The sequence below is a fragment of the Bos taurus genome, chromosome 24 (genome assembly GCF_002263795.3).
Source record: "Bos taurus isolate L1 Dominette 01449 registration number 42190680 breed Hereford chromosome 24, ARS-UCD2.0, whole genome shotgun sequence".
In the NCBI taxonomy this organism is placed as follows: Eukaryota; Metazoa; Chordata; class Mammalia; order Artiodactyla; family Bovidae; genus Bos; species Bos taurus.
This window is the reverse complement of record NC_037351.1, coordinates 57,092,180-57,117,043: the sequence shown is the minus strand read 5'-3', so window position 1 is coordinate 57,117,043 and position 24,864 is coordinate 57,092,180. Positions and strand designations below refer to the sequence as shown.

At 43.5% G+C, this 24,864-nt stretch overlaps 1 long non-coding RNA gene across 3 annotated transcripts in view; it reads right to left on the bottom strand.

Moving 5' to 3' along the window:
- The window catches only part of LOC112444181 (uncharacterized), a 61,748-nt gene that overhangs the window by 34,545 nt on the left and 2,339 nt on the right, over positions 1-24,864 (bottom strand). For all 3 annotated transcript variants that reach the window (XR_003032421.2, XR_009492765.1, XR_009492766.1), the window contains exon 2: positions 19,587-19,797. This is a non-coding gene — a long non-coding RNA (uncharacterized lncRNA). The remainder of the gene's footprint in view (positions 1-19,586; positions 19,798-24,864) is intronic.

The following is a 24,864-nucleotide window of genomic DNA, read 5'->3' as shown; positions in this document are numbered from 1 at the left end:
CTCTCTTTTCATCACCTAGAATCTATGCAAAATTTTTAAACTTCATTTTTTTAGTTTTGGTGTGCTGGGTCTTCACTGCTGTGCGAGGGCTTTTTCGAGCTGCAGCAAGTGGGGCCGCTCTCCATTGCGGTGCTCGGGCCTCCCATTGCAGTGGCGTGTCTCGCTGCAGAGCACGGGACTCAAGCGTGGGCTCAGCAGTTGTGGCACATGGACTTTGTTGCCCCGAGGCATGTGGGGTCTTCCTGGACCAGGGATAAACCGGTGTCCCCTGCATTGCAAGGCACACTCTCAACCTCTGGACTCCCAGGGAAGCCCCAGATCGATGCGAATTTAACAGAATTTCTCATAGATCTGAATCAAACATAACACAAAGCCCTCTTTCTTTGAAAAGGCAAGTGAGAAAATCGTGGTTAACAGATTTGGTGAAAAGGGACTGATATGGATTCTTTGAGGTTGTTGGCAACCTTTAAGAGGGCAGTTTTGTTAAATTTATTCTTTTTTTCCCTCATGACAAATATATGTGGACTACATACTATATGGATCCATCTGACTTGAAGAACTGCTGTCACAATTGAAAAACCAAAATCCTCTCCAGCAAAATGAGTGCCCTGCCCCTTGCCTATTGCCAAACATAGCTAAGTCTTGAATCAGTCCCGCATGAAAGCATTTGATTGGCAAGACCTAAATTAATCATGGGAACCTAGCTTTGAATGTCGTTTTTCTGCTTTCTGGCCTCTGCTGTGCTGGAAGACAGCACAGCTCTCTGGTGGAGGACTGGAAGAGGCTTAAGCAAGGCAGCCCACAGTCTATGCCATGCCCTCTCTGGGCTGGAGCCTCAGAAATGAATACGGTATTGACTGGTCACCGAGGACTCTCCAGTCCACCTCGGGTGATTGTCTACTAGCTATGTAAGTATGTTTCTGTGTGAGATATCCTGTCCAGATGCCAGATGCTATGGACACACACAAGAGGGAACGACTCATTGCCACAGGGAGTCATAAAAGGCTCTAGAAACCAGGAGGTGACTCTAGCGTCTGAGTAGTGAGTGTGAGGTGAAGGTGGAGGAGCATCACAAAGGTTGCAAGACATGTAGGGACCTCAGCAACCAGGGCGGTAGGAGGAGGGAGGAGCTGGGAGGTGCAACGGGGCACACCTGGCTGGATGTTGACCAAACCCAGGTCCAAGCTTAGGAAGACACTGCACTCAATGCAGCAAGCTCATCACTGTGTTCCCTAGGTTAAGTGGGAAGCTGTGTGGTGGTTCAGGGCTAAAGGCTCAAAACCCAGCTCCGCCACTTACTATTTGGGATGGAGATATTTATACTCCTTAAACTTCTGTGTTCCCATTTGGAAAATGTTGATATTACTGGTACCCATCTCATAAGGTGACCATTGAGGATTAAAAGTGGTGATGATGCAAAGCATTCGGTCCAGGGCCTGGCACTTCGTGTCAGTACAATATAGTCCTTATTGTCATCATAAGGGTCAGCATTCAGACCCACTGAGGATGAAGGTACAAGTGGATGGTCTGGACAAAGGTGGGGACTGAAGTCACATCAGTAGCATTTGAGGTGGACAGTCTATTCATGGAAGGCCCTAGGTATGCGACACAGGACTCAGCATACCAGGAGAGGCAATTGGCAGGAGCAGGTGCCTAGGCCCCTGTGCCCACAGCCTCTCCTTCCTCGGTCATAAACTTGCTACTCCTACAAGGGACAGCAGAGGATGAGATGGTTGGATGGCATCATTGACTCAATGGACATGAGTTTGAGCAAGCTCTGGGACTGAACAACAACAGCAACTTCTACAAGGGCAGCAACTGAAACAAAATTCACAGAAAATATACACAGAAAAAAATGCAAGATCCCAATGTCTCTGATGCTACACTGAGCATTCAGATAAAATGTAAGGTCTTCAAGAGCTCCCGCTCACTGGGTAACGAAGAAATGAATGACCTTTCCTTGTCATCAGGTAATCTAAGTATGACGTGATAAGGGTAACAGCTTTCTTCACATAAAAACAGTGAGCATGTCAGAAATCCTCCATCCGCTTCTGAGATAGCACCTTGACGTTTGGACTATAAGCCCCCGAGATTTTGGGGAAGGACGGTCAGGTTGCTGTGGTGATGCTCCCCGGGTACCCGGTTGCTGCTGGTCTGGCTTGGTCCAGGTTGGCGGCTTGCTCCCTACACTCTAGCCCAGCCTAACTTCTGCTTTTCCTTTCACCATGGATCTGGCAGAGCTCTGCTCTGTTCTCCATCTGGCCTTGGCTTGGAGGTAGGCGTGGGGAGTTTGTGGGGCTCCTGAACTCTCATTCAGCGGTCTCCTGCACGCCCCCTCAGCCTCACGTACTGGTGGGACCCTCCAGGTTCCGTGAGTGCCACCTGGAGCTCCATCCTCCCTCTGCTTAACCCTACTGCGCGACTGCGTTCACTTTGGAGGAAGTGCCTGCAAACTGGTGCAAGCAGGAGCCTAGAGCCAAGAACAGGGAGCAGGAGCCACGCCCCACTGCCATCTAGATTTCAAGACCTTTCTAAATATTCCTAAAGCTGTTGTGTGTGCTCAGTCATGTCTGCCTCTTTGCATCCCCAGGGACTGTAGCCCGCCAGGCTCCTCTGTCCTTGGGCTTCTCCAGGCAAGAATACTGGAGTGGGTTGCTATGTCCTCCTCCAGGGGATCTTCCCAACCCAGGGAATCAGACCCCTGTCTCTGGCATCTCCTGCATTGGCAGGTGAATTCTTTACCACTAGCACCTCCTGGGAAGCCCTCCAACCTAATCCCTGAGGGGGCAGGGAGAGGAAGTGAGGATCTTAGCCTCTGCCTTCCCCTCTGTCCCCGTCTCCTTCTCCCCGCTCTGGGCTGGGGTGGGAAGCCTGTTTTTTTCTCCTCTCCCCTGTATGCACCACTGGGACCTCTAATCCAAAACTCTTTGGGCCAGGGACCAGGCTTTTGATATCTCTTTTCTCAGAAGAGATAAAAAGAAAATGTAAATCTTATTTCTCAACAAAGTGGGTAAAAATGTTTAGATGCCAGAAGCTGAATACAAACTCTCTCTTTTCACCCTGTTCTAACACCCCCTTCACTGCTTAGAATTCCCCCTCCGCCTCCCCTCCACATGCACGTTCAGACAGGCCCACGGGGAGAAGGCCATGAACAAACATGCAAATAAGGAAAGCACCGCTCCTGTTTTTCTAAAACGTTAATATTCTGAGCTAGAACATTCGCTGAGTGGGACTTGATAAGGAGGTGGGCCTGCAGAACAATGGCTGGGAGTCCATGGCTGAGCGTCTCAAGCGGCACTGAAGGCGTTTCCAGCTGTCATCCCAGCCTGACCCAGGAGCAGGCACTGGCCCACCTCTCGGGATCCCTCCTGACCAACCAGCAGGGGCAAAAAGCAAGTGGCAGCGGCAGGCAGGTCTCTGCCCACACTTGCCCGGCTGGCCTGCTTTCTCCCTCCAGCCCTACTTTCCCATCAGCCACCTCATCATCTGTGTCTTTGCTGATCCTCCTCAATTCCCTGAGCATGTTTCCTCTGTGAGCTTTAAAGAAAAAAAGGAAAAGACTTTTAAATATTTCATCCTGGACACATTCAAACAAGTATGGAGTAGAGCATAGTGAAGACTCACGTAGCCATCACCAGGTTCAACAGTGATCAACACTTGGCCAATCTTGTTTCATCCATCTTCCCATTCTTCTCCCTTCTCCTAGGTTACTTTGAAGGAAATCCAGGCAGCTTATCATTTCTGGAAGCTTTTTAATAATCCCCTAGGACAATTTGCCATCTCACTTAAAAGGCACAAGCCCTTAATTCAGTACCCAGACTAGATTCATACATTTGTAAGCAGCCCAGACTTTAATTCCACTTGCATGTCATGTTTCTAGGAATTCAGCATGAATCTTTGGTAGTTAGAATAGTAATCCCCAAATTTATCTGCTTTGATGAACAATGACAACAACAACAAATCAGTGCACCAATGGCTGTAAAAGAAGTCAATGCTTTTTAAAAGGGCTTTACAGGACATCACTGGCGATCCAGTGGTTAGGACTCTGAGTTTCCACTGCAAGGGGACCTGGGTTTGATCCCTGGTCGGGGAATTAAGGTCCCACAAGCTGTGTGGTCTGGTCAAAAAAAAAAACCAGGATTAAAAGTTATTTCTCTCTAGTAGGAAAAGTCCCACCCTCCTCCTCTGCACAACTTTCCCTGTGCTTTTTACCTAATTAGGTTGCTTAGCAAAACCTGTTTGCATAGATAAGTCAAAGAGATGTCTACCCAGCTCTAGTCAGAGTGAATGAGGTTATATATATTTTGGTAAGTTTTTTCTTAAAGTGGAGAAGAAGCATGTATAACTCAAACCAGTTTTTCAACTCTAGTTAATTGGGAAGGCTAGGTCTGCAAGACACATCAGAGAATGACCATTTCATGCTGCAGATGGTTTTGAACTTGCTCCTGCACAGGGACAGATCTTAGAGAAAATTATACTCTCTGCTCATTATCCATTCCTTCCCCAGCAGTGATTGTAACATGAGAGTAATAAAACCCTGGGCTCTCATTTTCCATAATGTAGAAGTGGCTCAAGCTTCATCACTCACTTATGCCAAAGAATCCCAGAGGATTGCTTTTCGCAGAACCATTCCAGTGTTCCTGGGATGATGAGCATATTAGCTTTGCAGTGATGGAGTTCAGAGCAAATATGGTGCCATGTTGAGTATTTCAAGCTGAAGGAAATCGAGAAACAGTAGGTGCAGCAGGGACTCGCTGACCTTTCCCTAAAGCAGGGTGAAGACCTCGGTGTAGAGCTGCCTTCCCTATCCTCAGAGGGAACGAACATCCTTTATCTCCAATAAAGAGGGACTCCAAGAAAAATCCAAATGAATAGGTCTTGCTAAGTTTCCCTCATTTTGTTTCACTCATACCCATTTGTCTACCACATTTCCCCACAGCTTTTTCACAGAACCTGGTATATGGACACTCAGGTTTAGCCATTTATTTTGGTCTTCATTTCCTTATGAAGGCTGTATGTCACAGAAAACTATATTAAATAATTGTGTGTGCTTTTCTCTTGTTAATCCATCTTTTGTTACAGAGCCCCAGCTGATAACCTAGAAGGGTAGAAGGAAAAGGTTTTTTTCTTCCCCTATAGTAGTTTGCTTTCTAAATTCTAAGTGTAACCCTGGCTAACCTGATAGCAAGTTGTCCCTGTATCTTTGCTGTCAGCAAATGACTAGACAGGTGAGTTGGCCCAAGTATTTAGTGTTGAAATATGACATATTCTCAAACAGCCTTGTAGGTTTAAGTGTTGAGTTTTGCCAATAGGGCAGATAGCCGATAGTTTTCCCAAATATATTTGCAGGCACATATTTTCATCATTAATAATGCTCAGAATGAAATATGAGGTACTTTTGCAGAAATAGCATTAGATGAAATGATGACTTTATATATTAATATGAACCATGTTGGAGAAGTATATTTCCTCTCACTTTATAAGGAATTTCTATTTATTTTTTTCACCTAAGATTTTTTTTTTTTAAACTACTATATGAGGGCAATTTCCAAATCTTAAATCTGATTCAAGTTTTGTAGCTTTAGAACCAATTAAAAATTTGATTCCTGAACTTTTTTTTTCTTCAGAACTAAGAGGTTTGGTGAATATTTAAGATGATTGGTAGGAGAGAAAATGGAGATGATTTAGTGTTACCCAAATCTCTCGGTAAAGCATCTGCTTACAATGTGGGAGGCCCGGGTTCAATCCCTGGGTTGGGAAGATCTCCTGGAGAAGGAAATGGCAACCCACTCCAGTATTCTTGCCTGGAAAATCCCATGGATGGAGGAGCCTGGTAGCCTATGGTCCATGGAGTCGCAAAGAGTCAGATGTGATTGAGCAGCTTCATGGTAGTAAATCTCTCATCTAATGGATGAGAAAGCTGGGGCTTCCAGAAGTTCATGATGCCAGGAAAAAGGAGGACCAGTTTTTCAATCACATATCCTGATTGCCATCAACCCTACTAGGCCCCCATATTCTGTTTTTGAAATAAATATGATTTCTGGGTGGTTTCAGCATGATTTTATAGCTCAGTTGCCCTTTAGCTAACCTAAACTAGGATTACACGCTAAAATATATTTAGCGTGTCTAGGATTCTCTTCCCTTTATGGAAATAAAATGTGAGAAAGTCAGTAATCATCGAAACAATGGAAACTAGGGGGTAGAGCCAAGCTCATACCTCTTATATTCCCTGAACACTTTGGGCAAGTGAAAGGATCTCTGTCTACCTCACTTGGGCCTTTCGAGAAGCGGGAGGATAGTGGACGTCATCCTCCTCCGTGGTGAAGATGAGTGAGCCTGTGCTGGGCAATTGACAAACAGCAATTCATCACTGAGTGGTGATTGTAAAAGGGAGTGCATGCCTGGGGTACCACGAACTCTTGTGATCATACACTTTGGTTAAAGTCAGAGCTGGAAGCAACCAGAAGGAATGTTGCTACTGCTGCTAAGTCGCTTCAGTCATGTCCGACTCTGTGTGACCCCATGGACTGCAGCCTACCAGGCTCCTCCATCCATGGGATTTTCCAAGCAAGACTTCTCTTATTTTATAGATAAGGAAAGTAAGGCCCAGAGAATGATGAGAAGTAGGTCTACACTAAAATGAAAGAAAGAGTAGACAAAAGTTTACACAAGTGAGTTGGGGAAGCAAGAACACACAAAGCGAGAACTCACCGCTCACTTTATATTAGTGCTTCTCAGCTCAGGAGTGTCAGCCTCCCATGACACCAGCTGGTCTTGGTTGACGTGGATAACTTGAATCCCACTGACTCCCACAGTGAGAAAGAAAAGCATTTCCTTCCCAATGCTCTTAAAATAAATGAATTAAGATTTTAAAAAATCGACTTTGTTTGCAGAAAACTCTCTGATAAAAATAGCACATGTGGCATGAAGTGGAGGCAAAGTGGGAGAGGTGGTGGTGACAGAATTGGGAACTGCAGTAAGTGGGCAAAGAGGGGTCTGAGGGCAAAAGTGGAGCCTGACACTGATCAAGTGACAAACAGAGCTTCTGTGCAAGAACTAGCTCAGACCCACAAGGAGCTTAAAACACATGTGGGAGCAGAACATACATAATAGATAAAATAAAATAAAAACACCCAAGTCCAAATGGTGAACAGTCAGGGAAAGCCCCATCTTGCCTCTTGTTCTATCATGGAAGGGACATAGTTGCTTTAAGCACATGGAAGAGAGACTCCCCTTGTGCTGAACACAGGGAAAGTATCAGCAGGAAGCAGGACTTTATCCAAGCCTGCTGCTGCTGCTGCTAAGTCACTTCAGTTGTGTCTGACTCTGTGTGACCCCAGAGGCGGCAGCCCACCAGGCTCCCCCGTCCCTGGGATTCTCCAGGCAAGAACACTGGAGTGGGTTGCCATTTCCTTTTCCAATGCATGAAAGTGAAAAGTGAAAGTGAAGTTGCTCAGTCGTGTCCAACTCTTAGCGACTCCATGGACTGCAACCAACCAGGCTCCTCTGTCCACGGGATTTTCCAGGCAAGAGTACTGGAGTGGGGTGCCCTTGCCTTCTCTGAGCCTAGAAAAGTACAATTTAAAATTTTATACAGAAGAAGATATCTAACTAGGATGATAAAAGATGTATACTTGGAAAACTACATAGGACACTGATGAGAGAAATTGAAAATGACACAAGCAAAGGGAAAGATGGCTAATGCTCTTGATTTAGAATAATTAATGTTGTTAAAATGACCATAATACCCAAAGCAGTCTATAGACTCAATGCAATTTCTATCAAAATACCAATGGCATTTTTTACAGAACTATAACAAATAATTCTAGAATTTGTATGGGAACACAGACAACCCCAAATAGGTAAAACGGTCTTGAGAAAAAAGAACAAAACTAGAGGTATCATGATCCCTGATTTTAAACTATTCCACAAAGCTATAATCATCAAAACAGTATGGTACTGGAACAAAAACAGACAGATAGACCAAGGGGACAGAAAAGAGAGGCCAGAAGTGAACCAGCATGTATATGGGCAATTAATCTATGACAAAAGAGGCCAGAATATACAATGGAGGAAAAGACAACCTCTTCAACAAATAGTATCAGGATAAACAACAATGTCCTACTGTATAGCACAGGGAACTATATTCAATATCCCGTGATGAACCATAATGGAAAAGAATATAAAAAAGAGTGTCAGCATTTGTTTTGGGGTTTGCGGGTGTACTTCCCTAGTGGTCCAGTGGTTAAAACTCTGCCCTTCCAAAGCAGGGGGCATGTGTTCAATGCCTGGTTGGGGAACTAAGATCCTATGTGCCATGCAGTGCAGTCAATGAATAAATAAATAAAATAAATTTTGTTTTAAACATTTTGGAGGAAATTTTAACAAACAAATAAATGGTATTGGGAAAACCAGACAACTAACTGCAAAAAAATCAAATTATACTACTTTTTCACATCATATAGAAAAATAAATTCAAAATCGATTAAAGACCTGAAACCATAACTTCTAGAAGAAAACATAGGCATTGCATTCTTTGATATCAGTCTTGGTAATTTTTTTTTTTTTTTTGATATGTCTCCTCAGGCAAGGGCAGCAAAAGCAGAAATAAACAAACGAGACTGTGTTGAACTAAAAAGTGTTTGCACAGCAAAGAAAACTATCAACAAACTGAAAAGGCAGCCTCTTGAATGGGAGAAGATATTTACAAAAGATCCATCCTACAAGATGCTAATATCCAAAATATATATTAAAAAAAAAAAACTATAATTCAACATCAAAAAACAAGCAACCTGATTAACAAATGGGCAGCAGATCTGGAAAGACAGTTTCCCAAAGAAGACATAAGATGGCCAACAGGCACATGAAAAGACGCTCAACATCACTAATCATCAGGGAAATGCAAACCAAAATCACGATGAGATATCCCCTCACGTCTTTAGTACGGCCAGTATGAAAAAACAACAAGCGAGAGTTGACAAGACGATGTGAAGAAAAGGGAACCTTCCTGCACTGTTAGTGGGGATGTAAATTAGAGCAACGAATATGAAAAACCGCGGAAGTTCCTCAAAAAACTGAAAATGGAACTAGGGTACAGTGAAGAAATTCTACTCCTGGGTATCCAGCCAAAGAAAGCAAAAACACGAGTTCAGAAAAATACGTGTCCCAATGTTCATTGCAGAATTGTAATTATACAATAGCCAAGATATGAAAGCAACCTAAGTGCCTGTCGTAGACTAATGGCTGAAGAGTTGGTGTGTATATAATACACACACACGTGCGCGTGATGGGACATAAGTCAGCTATAAAAAGAATGAACTGTTGCCACTTGCAACGATAGGAATGGACTAAAGGGCGTTATGCTAAGTGAAATAGGTCAGATAAAGACAAATACTGAATGATTTCATTTATATGTGGAATCTAAAACCTACAACAAATGAACAAACAGAATAGAACAGGAACAGAGGCATGGATATTGGAGAAGGCAATGGCACCCCACTCCAGTACTCTTGCCTGGAAAATCCCATGGATGGAGGAGCCTGGTGGGCTGCAGTCCATGGGGTCGCTGAGGGTTGAACACGACTGAGTGACTGCGCTTTCACTTTTCACTTTCCTGCACTGGAGAAGGAAATGGCAACCCACTCCAGTGTTCTTGCCTGGAGAATCCCTGCTGTCTATGGGGTCGCACAGAGTCGGACACGACTGAAGTGACTTAGCAGCAGCAGCAGCAGAGTCATGGATACGGAGAACAGGAGGTTGTTAGAAGAAGGAGATTGGGGGGTGAGGGAAACAGGTGAGTGAGATTAAGAGATACAAACTCCTGGTTGCAAAACAAATGAGTCACGAGTATGAAACGTACAGTGTGGGGAAGATAGTCAATAATTATGTAATATCTTTGTATGGTGACATATCATAACTAGATTCATCATGGTGATCATTTTCAAATGCACAGAAATAGCAAAACACTACGTTGTATAATAGGAGCTAACATACTGCTCATAGACAGTTATACTTCATAAACCAAAAAGTCACAGGAAAACAGACCAGATTTGTGATTTCCAGAAGCAAGGGAAGGGAGACGGGGAAATTACATGAAAAAAGTCAAAAGGTGCAACTTCCAGATATAAGATAAATAAGTACTGGGGATATAATAAACAACATGATAAAGCATAATTAACACTGCTGTGTGTTATATTTGAAAGTTGTTAAGAGTAAATCTGAAGAGTTCTCATCACAGGGAAAAAATGCTTTTTTCTATTTCTTTAATTTTATATCTTTACAAGATGCTGCATGTTCACTAAACTTTTTGCAATCATTATTTCATGATGTAAGTCAAACCATCATGCTGTATACCTTAAATTTACACAGTGCTATATGTCAACTTATTTCAATAAAACTGGAAGAAAAAAACTTGATTGTTTTAGAACTGTAAAAATACACACTCACATATACTCTGATGTGATAGTAACAAATTTAAACATAATGGAGACTGCCAATGCGTTAACTGTGCCAAAAGAGGAATCTGTTTTATGCTGATCTCAGTGTCTTTATTAATATACTTATGTAAATAATCTGTAATAATGTACCAAGAATAAAAATGAAATGACGTTTATCCCTAATATGCAGTTTAAAATATCATCAGTTGTTTTAAAACTTTGAGTAAATAAGTGTCAGGAATGAGCACTGAGAGTTTTGAGTTTCTTCTTATTTATATCACTGAACGTTTCACAATATTATATTTGGAAATTATTTTCTACGAACAGCAAAAATTAAAAGTGGTTGAGAAAGCTGTTTATTAACACATCCAAAATTAAACAGTCACCAAAAGGATTATGACTTGTTCTTATATATTTTACAAGCTTTGACTTTGAAGTGGCAATTTCCTACGCCTCTACTCTCAAGCATCTGGTAGACTTTACATAAGTGTAGCCTGAGATTGCAAACAAGTTGTGAAATTTTCATCATTTGTAAAAACTTAACAAACTTTTCTTGATACCAAAACAACAACAACAACAAACTCAGAAATAAACAGTGTCCGTACTTCCCTGGTGGCCCAGGGCTAAGATCCGTCTCACAGTGCAGGGAAGCGAGTTTGCTCCCTGGTGGGGGAAGTAAGATCCTACACGCGGAGGAGCGACTAAGCCCGAGTGCCACATCTGCTGGGCCTCCAGGCTGCAACTAGAGAGCCGGTGCACCACAATGAGGGTCCTCACGACGCAACGAAGACCCAACACAGCCAAACAAGTCAGTAAAAAATAAGTATTTTTTTAAAAGGGAAAAAAGAAATAAATAGTATTCTGATTCAGTCAGTATTATTGTTTTTCTTAAGAAACAAAATCAATCCTGGCAATCTTACATGAAATTTGTAAAGAAATATTTACCGCACGAATGCTGGAGGCTCACAAAGTAACAGGGAGATGATGAAATTTACCTTGGGAACAATCAAAAGCAAAGGAAATTCAGGAGGGTGAGACAATAGGAACCAAGCAGAAAGTCCATGGCACACAACTGTCTCTGGGATCACCTCCAACTATCAACGGCCTGTGATACTTGCTCCAGATTCACATTCCCAAGGGAAAGCACGCTGCGGCTAAGTCCTGTGATTCTATTCAGGTAACAAGGGGCATGTGGCTCCTTCGATTTCCATAGCGATAATCACCAACTCCCACAGCTATACACAATAGAGGCACCTCAGGAGAGGTGAGGTAGTAATAGAAAGTATAGAGGGTTGGACAGTTATCCACTACAGATGGTGAGGCTGATAAAAGACTGACACTGTTAACCATAACTCCCAAGTTCAAGGCTGTAATTTCATCAGACTCAACTAATACCTAGATCTTGGTCTCAGGTACCATGAGACAGGCTTCATGGAGAAAAGACTGATTTTTCAGGGACAGCAGCAGGTTAGATATAAGACAGGTCAAGAGGAGGATTGCCCCTGTGTATGTGGGATGCCAGGAAAACAATTCCTGCACGTTCTCTGTCTACATAAAATTTTTGACTAGAAAATGAATCACAAAATTCATAAGCACAGATAGAATTTATCAGTATATGATCACACATAGGATATATCACTAAATGCTCAGATGAACTGATAGAGAAGTTATTTAACTATGTGCTGACTCTTCAAACACTACACGTGGGATTTCTTCCTGGGTGTCCCTTCCTGTTTTTTATTGTCAAAAGCACTATCCTTGGCTAAATTTATATCTCTTATCATGAAAGAAAAGGTAACAAGACTATTACTCACAATGCTATGGCTCTTCAGAACCCGTTCTTACTGAAATAATACAGATATTCCTGCCTCTGCACGTCTCTAATACTATTTACTCATGATGCTGCATCACCCATTAAGCAGCCTGTGAGTGCAGACCCAGTCAAAGGTTGTTACTGTCCTTTGTGGGTCATCTTCACGAAGCCTAAAGTATGCAGGGAAACATAAACGATCTGTTTTCTGGACATGTTAAATTTCCCATTCTGAATTTTATAGCCTAAATGTGGAAAAACGTCTTCCAACCGTGGCATCTCTAGAACTCCCAAGGCCTTAATCACTGTGTTCCTGGAATTTACTCTTTCAATGACCGGACCCTGCCTTCCACGCACCACCAACACAGAGAAGACGCACGAGGGGCTCATGGGTGGGGTGAGAAGATCAGTGCCGTTTGTGCGAGAAATGTGTATCCCCAAGCATGGCTTAAGGCTCACCTGGAGGGTAGGAAATGACGGAGAAGCTCATTGGCGTTGCGGAGCGTGTAATGAAGAATTCACTTCACCAAAAGAGAGGACTGGCCTTTACCCTGGCTTCCTGGGAGGTGATCTCCCAGCCTCTGGTACGTCCTGCCCAATGGGACGTCTTCACTGGCCACTGACAGTCTAACGGTGTGATCCTTAATGGAGGCTTTGGGCCATGTGCTCCGATCCGAGAGGAACTAGAGGCTAAAGGCATTACCCCAACTTCCACAAAGGCTGGAGACTAAAGGTCAGTCATGTGGGCAGGAGATGCTTGAGCCCCCGTAGAACGCTGGACCCCCAAAGCTCAGGCATCCTGGGTCAGCAGTCTCCCTGTAAATCGCCGCACACTGTGGCTGGAAGGAGGCCATGCTGCCCGTGACTCCACAGGGAAACCAGAGCTCTGCCTTTGGACTCCTCCTGGGCCCTATCCTTTGTGCCTCTTCCCTTCACTGACTTTAATTTGGATCATTTCCTTGTAATAAACCGTAACCATGAATCTAGCAGTCTTCTGTGAATTGTGAGCCCCTCTATTGAATGATCAAATCTGAGGGTGATTTTGTGAGCACCTCCCAAACTTGCAGTTGGTATCAGAAGGGAGGGGAGGCTTGTGGGGGCTGTTGTCTCAGACTGTGCAGTTTAACTATCTGGTTACAGAGCAAGCATGATCTCACTATGATCTGGGGAATTTGCTTCATTTCTCCCCAGGCTGCACCACCAGCCTCCTGGGTCCCATGTCTTGTGCTTTTGTGATTTTTCCCTTCATTTTGCTGGAGCAGAAGCATCAGTGTTTTTGGAAGAGACAAATTTCTCGACTCCTGGATTGTCTGAAAACTTTCACAGTCTACACTCACTATCATTTAAGATGGCTGATTTGGTTGTATGTAAAGTTCTGCACTGGGAATGATTTTCCTTCAGAATATCGAAGGCTTTGCACCGTTGTCTTCTGGCTTCCAGTGCTGCCGATGAGAAACCTGATGAATTCTTGATTCCCAATTCTTTGTATATTATTTTGTTTCTTCTTTGGAAGAATTTGGGGATTTTTATCACATAGGTTCTTGCAACTTTGTGATTCTAGATCTTGATGTGGAATTCCTCATTTATTGGTCTCAATACATGGAGGTCCCTTGCAATCTGAAAATTAATGTCCTTCAGTTCTGGAAAAAATTTTTTCTTCTTTCATTTCTTTAAATTTCTCTTCTATCTTGTTTCTTTCTGGGACTTCTATTTTTCCAATTAAAGGTTCTTACCTTTTTTGGTATCATGAACCCCTTTTCTCAATAAAATTTTTAAACACATAAAACACATAGGATTACAAAGGAAAACATTTATGCTGAAATACAATTAATAAAACATCAAGGAATATATTTGTCATATATTATTAAAAAAAAAAAAAAACCACAGGCCTGAAATGGAGTCAGTTATGCTAGGCCATGCCACCAAACCAAGACTTAATACCTAATTTAATTGACGTGTCAGTCTCCCCCACAAATGTAGTCTTAGCTGATCAGTCAGCAATTTTCTGGTCAGCACCAGTGAGGTCATATGGACCTTCTTCATCCCCCAAAGAAAGATGAGGTATCCCACCTTATAAGATCCCTTTTTTCCCAAAAGGGAGATGATCTAATAAAACCTTTTTTTTTTTTCCTATTTACAGCTTCCTGTCCTGTCTCTAAAAACGTTCCCTCTCTGTCGCCCCTTGGAGCCTCCCTGTATTTGCTAGTCAGGATGCTGCCGACTCATGACTGGTTCAACAAAGCCAATCAGCTCTTCAAATTTTACTCAGTTGAATTTTGTTCTTGAATCACAGCTATATGTGTGCTTAAAAAAAAAGAAAAAAAAACCTAGCTCTAAGTTAGTAATTACCGTTAATTTTAAAAGTAGTAACGAGTGCACAAGCTAATTTCAAAATGTCCGAAACAATTGTTACATGATTTGAAAATATCTCACTTCTCTTGGTGACAAGGTGGTGAAACGCCTACATTTTGCTGCTTACATTAATAACAGAAGGAAATGCTGTCTGAGGAAATGAGGACAAAGACAAACCCTTAATGATATCCATTCCAGGAAAACAAATTAAACATTTTTAAGAATCAGAGGGTGAGAAATAATTTTCCACCTCACAGTATGGGTTTGGAGGATTAAATGTGAGTTACCTAGTATGAAAGCAAAAGGAAGATTTATAGATGCTAGTCTGGGATGGTTCAGTGAAGGAGAGCAGCCGGCTGATGCCCTGAAGAGCTGCTTTAAAGAGAAAATACTGAACAAAGGAAAATTATTTGTATAAAACTGTAACGAGCAAAGGACTTGGGTGCCTGCAGCGCAGAAAGCCTGGCTCTGACAGTGGGAGTTAGCTGCAAAGTAGGGATTTACTGCAGGTTGCCGAGCAAGGGAGTAGGAGACAAGCTTCAGATTCATTCCAACTTGGTCTTTGAACCAAGCGTTTTTCAAAAAGAAAGAACAAAGGGGTTGGGGCCAATTATCATCTCGTGCCATTTTTGTCATGGTTCTTAATCATAGTTTTGGGAGTGAGGGCGTCTCTGGTTTACGACTCTGACCAGATGGTCCATGGCTCCGAGGATCCAGGATCTCATCTTGCTCTGGAGAAACAACCTGAGTTTGCACATTAATGATGACATCTATTAAGATAAGAGCAATTCTACTACATTAATGATGTTATCGACTACAGCAGCTTTAGTTATCTGACTCCAGTTGATCAGTGTTTATTTTAAACTGGATTGTGGTCTGAGGGAAAAGAAAGGGAATGGAGTTTTGGATAGAGAGGTTAATCAAGCACTTGGTAAGGGAACTTGCTTTTAGAGGGAGTTGATTTCGAAACCTCTTTTAAAATGGGGATAAGAAAAACAAAGGGCTTCCCCGTGGCACAGTGGTAAAGAATCTGCCTGCCAATGCAGGAGACACAAGAGACGTGGGTTTGATCCTTGGGTTGGGAAGATCCCCTGGAGAATGAAAAGGCAACCACTCCAGTATTCTTGTCTGGGAAATCCCATGGACAGAGGAGCCTGGTGGGCTACAGTCCGGGGGCGGGGGGGGGGTCACAAAGAGTAGGGACACTACTGATGCAACTGAACACACATACACAAGAAAAACAAAATGGTATTTAGCTTTGTTTTAGGTTATGGAAAGACCTTTACCCTGGAAAAGCCTAAACGTATAGCTGCACCAGATTTTGTAATTTCAAATAGTCCGTGGAATCCTTGAAACCAACCTGTAAATTCTTAGCCCAATGCATTCTAAGGGCCATGCTTGACCTTCAGGTTAAGAATCTCTGACTGGGTGTTAATGAGAACCTAAAGGGTGGAGTTTATTTGATCAGGATTATAAACACTTTTCAAGAACAAAGTTAAGCCAAACACAAAGGATCCAAGTAGAAATTGCTAAAATCAGGAGTTGAAGCTGAGAGGAAAATAGCAACTCTCCCAGGGTGTCATGGAGATGCTTGAGGAGTATCTCTTCAATTGGACACTGTTTATATTTAAATTGCAATGCTTTTGCTTTTTTTGGTTTAAGAAAGACCCACGCCTTGAAAACTGTTACTGGTTCTAAAACACAGAATGATCCTGAGGCTAGGAGAAGAGAACAGTGAGAGGTTAAATTCAACTATTCCTGTAGGAAAATCCCAACATTTCCATTCAGTACTTGTGGCTTCAGTAAAGAGGGCCATTGAAAATAAATAGATGATTGCATTTGACAGTAGATCCTAACTGATTAGGACCTCAATTAAGTAACGGAGTAATTACCATTGCCTGGGGAGCTGGAGCTGGACTGTCATGACACAGAATTAAAGCATGATAGCAGAAGAAAAGAATCCTGAAGAATGTGGCTTTTGTGTTTGAGATGTTTTGACAAGCTTATTGTCTTAATATTTCATGAATATTGATAAAACACTGGTGGGAAGGAAGAAATTCAGAGTCAAGACCTAGTTAAGACCCCAGATAACATAAGGAGGCCCCCTTCATGGAAAAATTACTGGATGAGTTTTCGTGTGTGTCATGCTCTCTAGCAGAGGAGCCAGCAAACTTTATAATGTATAGAGTCTAAGAAAAAGATTTTTCCCACATTGCAGTTTCTGCTTTTGTAAAAGAGGGATACCTAAAGAATCTCAGGTCTATGGATGACCTTGAGAAAGTCACCTACTCAGTCTTCAGGCAAGATCCCCAGAGAAGCAACTCTGACATCCTTTGATGATCCATTCAGTTCCAATCAATCCACTGAGATTCTGGAACCATAGGGAGTTAGTATTCATATTGACTTGGTGCCTTCAAAAGATGTGCCAGTGGCAGTCAGCTCTGCCCACGGGCTTCACTCTGATCCAGTCACTGCCTCATGCAGCCGCTGGTCTTTTCTTTGTGACTCTAGACTGAACTAAGAGTTTGGCCCTTGCACTTGGCTCATTTGAATACCCCCAGGCCTCCTTATGTTATCTGGGGTCTTAACTAGGTCTTGACTCTGAATTTCTTCCTTCCCACCAGTATCCCCTCAGCTCACACCATTTCAACACCTACCAGCCTGACTTCTGGTTGCCAGCCGCTGCCTCTTTGTAGGAGGACCCTCTCCAGCTAACAGGGCCTGCTCTGCTCAAGCTTGCAGCAGGCTGGAAGTGCCAAGGAGGTAATGGTTCCAGGAGCACTCATAGGAGTGGCTGACAAACGTTCTAGCAACCTTACTTTTGGGTAGGCCCCGTCTGAGACACATACTGTCTTCCAGAGCCCCCGGGGATGTTAAGCTCCAGTTGTCTATACATTAGTAACTTGCTTGATAAAGGACACCCTTCTCTTCCTTATCTCACTTGCCCATCTCCCTACTTGAGTTTCCTTGGATTCGCTCCCAAATAAACTACTGCATACAGACTCCTGTCTCAATGCTTGTTTCTGGGGAAGCAAGACTAACATAAGAATCTCAAATTGACCATGTCCAGAACGATTCCTTTCTTTTCTTTTTTAATCGAAGTAGAGCTGATTTACAATGCTGTGCTAGTTTGAGTGCACAGCAGTGGTTGCTTCTTATACATATTGTTTTTCCAATTCTTCCCCATGACAGGTAATTACAGTACTTTGCATACAGTTTCCTGTGCCATACGGTAGGTCCTTGTTTATTAGATATATAATAGCCCATGTCTGCTAATTCCAAACTCCTAATTGATCCCTCTCCTTTGCCCTTAGGTAACCGTAAGTTTGTTTTCTGTGTCTGTGAGTTTATTTCTGTTCTGTAAACGAGTTCGTTTGTATCATCTTTTAGATTCCACATACAAGTGATCTCATATGGTATTTGTCTTTCTCTGTCTGGCTTACTTCACTCAGTGCGGTGATCTCCAGGCCCATCCACGTTGCTGCAAATGGCTCTATCAGATTGATTCTTAACTCTCCTTTGTCCCTCTGTCCTCAACTCACACATTCTCACACCTAGAATATTTGTTAGTCTTCCCCCACCTGAAGCTCCAACCATCACCCTCACTGGACAGCCTACAAACCTAGAAGCCATCCTGAGCTCTGCTGTTAACCTCAGATCTATATCCAACTGATCGACAAGACCCACTGGCTCTGCCTCCAAGGTTAAACCCCAAACTTGACTGCTTCTTCCCAGCTTCACTGCCATACACCTAATCCAGGTTTTGGGGTCCCACCCCTCCCTGCTACAATTGCGCCTACTGTTTCCCCACCTAACACGCTGCAGCCAGAGTGATCTTTGAAAGAGTAAATAAATCCTGTTACTCTCCTGCTTACAGCCCTCAAATAGCTCCCATTGCTACTGGAACAAATGTGAAACTCAGAGGCCAGAGGCTGCCTCTCTTTGTCTTCCAGCACATTCTCTCTCACGCCTTGGTATGTCTCCTTCCCACTGCACGCCTGCACCCAGAGAACTCTAATCTTGGGCTGTTGTATTTGCTGTTCCCTACATCTGGAGTGCTCCCTGCGTGTATTATATTTCATCCTTGTGCATGCTGTGTCATACCACTGAGATCCCTCTTCAGAAGTGAAGGACTTTTTCCCCAGCTGCCGAAAGTGTTTCCTTCCGGCAGACGGCCCTCAGCTGTCAGCCCCTTTGGGAGTTACCTCGGCCAAAGGGAGCTGCCTCTCCCAGGGTCATGTTTCCTTTATGGAACAGCCCGCATTTAATGACTGATGGGACGCAGAGGCACAAAGGCCTGCCTCCCTGATCCCAACTCAAGGCAGCTCTGAAAGGCCATCTCAGCCCCAGGGCCCCCGTGGGGTTGGCTGGGGCCTTCAGTGGGACAGCATCTGGCTCAGCCCGCCACCCCGCCTCCCCCACCCAGTGCTGCTTCTTTCCATTCCATTCCATGGGTGTCCATCCCAAGAGCACACCCTCATCAACACTGTGTCTGCTAATCTCAGTCTGCAACCCAGCTGGCAGCACATCACTGAAACATGAGCCCAGAACCATGCTTTCAGGCCTCGCAGGTAGTGCTAGCAGTTAGCCTGCCTGCCAGTGCAGGTAGACTTAAGAGACGGGGTTCGATCCCCGGGTGGGGAAGATCCCCCGGAGGAGGGCATGGCAACACACTCCAATATTCTTGCCTGGAGAATCCCATGGACAGAGGAGCCTGGCGGGCTGCAGGGTCACACAGAGTCAGACACAACTGAAGTGACTTAGCACACATGTATGCATCATGTCTTCAGAGGCCTGACCATCCAATCTCTCCCAGTACTGAATGAATAAGTACAGATCAATACTCATGAAACCAGTACAGAATAATGTTCCACAGCAGTAAACGTCAAGAGGGGGTGCAAAGTAATGGTGTGGAGAGAGATCACAGAAGAGGGACTTTGGGGAGGCAAGATGGCTGAGCAAAGCTTCATGGAAGGGCAGGCACTTACCACCATCCTGGTGAACTCTTGAGTTGACATGTCTAGAGTCTGGATTCTTCCCTCCTCTCCTCCAGCTAGACTCTGGACGAGAATGATTTCAATCCTGCCCTTCAACAGGGATGACTTGATGGGCACTTGAATGGCACTGGTTCCTGATAGATCAAGTCATCGATGACCACATCAAAGGCATCTTGATGGTAACATCATAGCTTTCACTACCCTGTTAGGGGAAGTGATAAAAGGGACTTTTATCCATTTTATGAAGGGCTTTTTTTTTTTTGCATGTTGGCATCAGAATGCTAGGATCATATGAGCAAAGCAGGTTTATGCATTGGTGAAAAAACCGGCTGCCTTTGCCCTTCTCCAGCAAAACACTGTGTGTGTGTGTGTGTGTGCTCAGTCTCTCTGTCATGTCCAACTCTCTGTCATTCCATGGACTGTAGCCCACCAGCCTCCTTGGTCCACGGGATTCTCCAGACAAGAATACTGGAATGGGTTGCCATTTCCTACTCCAGGCGATCTTCCCCACCCAGGGACTGAACCCACATCTCTTGTGTCTCCTGCACTGGTGGGAGGATTCTCTACCACTGAACCATCTGGCAATGCTAATTCCAAATTCAATTCTTCTTCTTACATAGCACACTTCCCGGCCACTTCTCTGTAGCATTAATTGGTGTATACTGAAAAACGCAAACTCATTTCAATACCAGCCTGAGCAAAACAAAAGAAGGGCACATCAACCGTGAGATAATAAGTCTGCAGATGAACTAGTGGGTGTTTTTCTTCTTTTTTTTTTTTTTAAATCAGCCACGAATATGTATAACACTCAATCAGTGAAAAGTACTTATTGAATATCTATGGGTCCAACATTTTCTTTGATCAACCACTAACTTGTATACTAATCAGTCAGTGACAAGTATCTGTTTGCTATCTCTGTGTTGGGTATCCTTGCTCTCCTCCATTACCACTGACAACTGAAGATACACTGAGTAAATATTGATGTCTGGCAGATTGATTACATGATTAGCCTAATTGAGATGAATAAGTAAAATTTATGCTTCATGTAAATTGACTAAGCATTATTGTCTCCTATTTTAGTGGACTCATGTTTATAACCTGGCACAGAATATGCTGAAAAGGCAAGGAATCCACTCTAGTTTTTAATATGTGGTTCTTGTGCCCTGATGCTGGGAAGGATTGAAGGCAGGAGGAGAAGAGGATGACAGAGGATGAGATGCTTGGACGGTATCACCGACTAGATGAACATGAGTTTAAGCAAGCTCCAGGAGTTGGTGATGGACAGGGAAGCCTGGCGTGCTGCAGTCCATGGGGTTGCAAAGAGTCGGACATGACTGAGCAACTGAACTGAACTGAACTTGTGCCCTACCCTACCCTATGGCCCTGATGCCATGTGATGTTTAGAGAATGTGAGACCTGAGTTCAGTCGGGTCTTCTGTAGAAAATGAAAATGGGCCATTGCTCCAAGAAGGGCTGGCCAAGAGCACTCCCATATGTATGCAATGGGTCTGGCTGCAGAGTACACTATTGTCAGCTAAACTTGGAAATTTGCTTTAACCAGGGCAAAAGCAGAAGCCTCCAACCCAGCTGCTCTAGCAGTTGCAACAGAAGGGCAGCCACGTGGCCCTTGGCTCAAAAGTGCTTCCAAATTGTTGCTGGCAGAGCTGACCACCTGGACCACAGGCCAAGGAACGCATTATCTCCCATATGTGCTAAAGCAAATGAATTACTAATAACGTGGCTGGATTTCTGATCTCAGAGTGCTTTCTCCAGCGCTCTAGCCCTGCCACAGTGTAAAAAGATTTCAGAGCATTAAGAACTATATTTTTTCCAAATAACATTTCCTTTCCACAAATTAAAACTACTGAGCATTTGTTTCAACAGGTTTTGAATGTTGGCCCAGTCTGCCATTAAGGTGCATATGCATAGCTCTGCTTCAAGAGAGGTGCCCTGAGGTCTCTCTTCACAGACTTGTCAGCTGCCTAGCCCAGAACGTAAACAGGGAAGAGACAGGTGTCCAGGGGACACTAATTTGCGTTTCTCTGATTACTAGTGAGACTGAGCTTCTTTTTATGTGAGAATTACCATGTGTATCCTTTGTGTAAAGCCCTAAGCCTTGTCCAAGAAACAGAACATGCCTCTGTAAAGTAAGATAGCTACAGTTTCTCAAGTATAGATGAAAGACAAAAAAAATGAGCTAAAGTTGTTGCTGGAGTTGGACTGGTATAGCATATGCATTTGGGGACTTGCTGCTGCTGCTGCTGCTGCTGCTAAGTCGCTTCAGTCATGTCCGACTCTGTGCGACCCCATAGACGGCAGCCCACCAAGCTCCCCCGTCCCTGGGATTCTCCAGGCAAGGACACTGGAGTGGGTTGCCATTTCCTTCTCTAATGCATGAAGGTGAAAAGTGAAAGTGAAGTCGCTCAGTCGTGTCCAACTCTTAGCGATCCCATGGACTGCAGCCTACCAGGCTCCTCTATCCATGGGATTTTCCAGACAAGAGTACTGGAGTGGGGTGCCATTGCCTTCTCCAGGGACTTGTTACAGAAGTAACATTCTAAAGGTTGCATGGATACAGATGAATTCAAACTTGAACAGAAGATAAATCTGTAGAGAGCATTTCTCACAGACAACTCCGATCTAGAATATGAAAATCCAGATCTAGAGGCAGATTTATTTAGTGATTATTTGCTTACAGATAGTTTTACCAAAGGGGTCTCATAATATAGGGCTTCCCTGATAGCTCAGTGGGTAAAGAACCCTCCTGCAAGGCAGGAGACACAGAAAACAAGGGTTCAATCCCTGGGTCAGGAAAATCCCCTGGAGGAGGAAATGGCAACTGGCTTCAGTATTGGAAAATCCCATGGACAGAGGAGCCTGATGGGTTACAATCCATGGGGTAGCAGTATTGGCTCCACTGTGTGTATTTAAAATAGAATCCCAATTTAGAACACACAGTGTTAAGAATGTATCTGATATATCTGATACATAAACAGGTTTCCTAAAATATTTGCTTTTCTTAGAGGTAAAGCTGTTGCATTTTTAAAGAGGCCCATGGAGATGGGAAATGATACAGGGTATCTTTTCCACTTTTCTCTCCCCTTTTCAAACTATAATAGAAATGGATAAAGGGTTAATGTCCTGCCTTCTGGTAGGCACAGAATTACTGCTGGGATCAACCTGAGTGTGATCCACCCTGGTTCCCCAAACTGCTGACAGCTCCACCCTGAATTCTCCAGGATGCACACCTAGTCAGCATGTGGCTTCCTAGTCTTGGTTAATGATGGTCAGATCCTCTCCGCAACAAAGCTTCTCTACCCAGGCTGTGCCTGAAGTTCATGGTCACCCCTGGAATCTCAGAAGCATGATATAGAAACAATCTGAACCTGAATCCCAGTTGCATAATTTTCCTCCAAGGCCCTCCCTGTTATCCACAGACAGGGTCCTCAATTGCTCTCTAACTCCCTGCATGCATGTATGCTATGTCGATTCAGCTGTGTTCTATTCTTTGCCACCCTATACACTGTAGCCCGCCAGGCTCCTGTCCAGGGGATTCTCCAGGCAAGAACAATGGAGTGGGTTGCCATGCCCTCCTCCAGGACATCTCCCCTCCGAGGGATTGAACTCCCATCTCTTTCATCTCCTGCACTGGCAGGCACGCACTTCCCTTGTGGCTCAGCTGGTAAAGAATCCACCTGTGATGCGGGAAACCTAGGTTCAATCCTTGGGTTGGGAAGATCCCCTGGAGAAGGGCTACTCACTCCAGTATTCTGGCCTGGAGAACTCCATGGACTGTATAGTCCCTGAGGTCACAAAGAGTTGGACACGACTGAGCAACTTTAACTTCATTCTTTACCGCTAATTCCTCCTGGGAAGCCCTCTAGCTCCCTGACTGCCTCAGAAATGTGGCCCCACAGACCTCTGTGCTGGTCTCTGTACTTTCCTGGGGTAGTAGCCACTTTATCTTGGAAATGAAAGCCCTGGACATGAACTTGACCATCAAGAATTGTGTCAGTACCTGAAGTTAGGGGCTTCCCTGGTGGCTCAGAGGTTAAAGCGTCTACCTGCAATGCAGGAGACCTGGGTTCAATCCCTGGGTTGGGAAGATCTGCTGGAGAAGGAAATGGCAACTCGCTCCAGTATTCTTGCCTGGAGAATCCCATGGACGGAGGAGCCTGGTGGGCTACAGTCCACGGGGTCGCAGAGAGTCGGACACGACTAAGCGACTTCACTTTCATCTGAAGTTGGACAGGTTCTCTGTTACCAGGGGGAAGGTCTGCAGGCAGGTTTTAACCCTTCCACATACATATCATTCTCCTGAAAAGAAGGAGCCATGGCTTCCAGGGACCCAGCGGTATGATAATTTCTAGAACTTTTCAGGTCATGAAATAAATTCTCTCATTTAAAAGTGACATTAAAAAGAAATAAAAGTGACATATAGAATAGCCTTCCCTAGGTTTCTCCTCTGATTTTCTAGAATTTGTTTAAATTGTCTTTTATTGAGGAGGGCAAATACTTCTATAGCCTGAAAAATGTTTGTTCATCCACTTCTTTAATCATCTCTTTCTGTATTCTATTTTTGTTAATCTTCACAATTTAAAATTTTTGGCTCTTTAATATCCCTGATTTGAAGTGTGAGCTCAATTAATTTTTTTACTTATTGATCTCTAGCCCCACAGATATCATTATTTTAAGAATATCTCTTCATTGTTTTGTTTGATTTCTTCATAGTCCAGATTTTATGTTTCTTTCAGAATCTATTCCATTTCTATTTTGTTCTGTTGGTCTAGGCTTACGTTTCAGAATCAATCCCCAAGATTCTATTTTGACTCTTTCCATGTTACAATAAAATCGATGTTCAGGTAAAATTTGTTCTCTTTCACTGTTCCTTTTATAAGCATTCTCTTTATTTTCCCAGATGAATTTTACACTTATTATATGAAGTTCTGAAAAATATGCAATTCGAATTTTAATTGGAATAGAGTTAAAACTGATTTACAATTGGAGAGAATTAGTATCTTTACAGCATTTCCTCCTCCTTGAAAGAACATGGTGTTTTACCCCAACTGCTTGGATGATTCATTTATATTTTTGCCTAATTTTAGGAGCACTAGACTATTTTAATTGTATTTTCTTTTTACATCTGATATTGAAGTTTGAAGATGGCTCTCATAATCAGACATATTAATGAACTTTTAAGTAGTCCTTAATAATGTTTGTGTTGACTTCTTTGGGTATATTAGGAATGCATTTTTGCCAGTTGAAATAA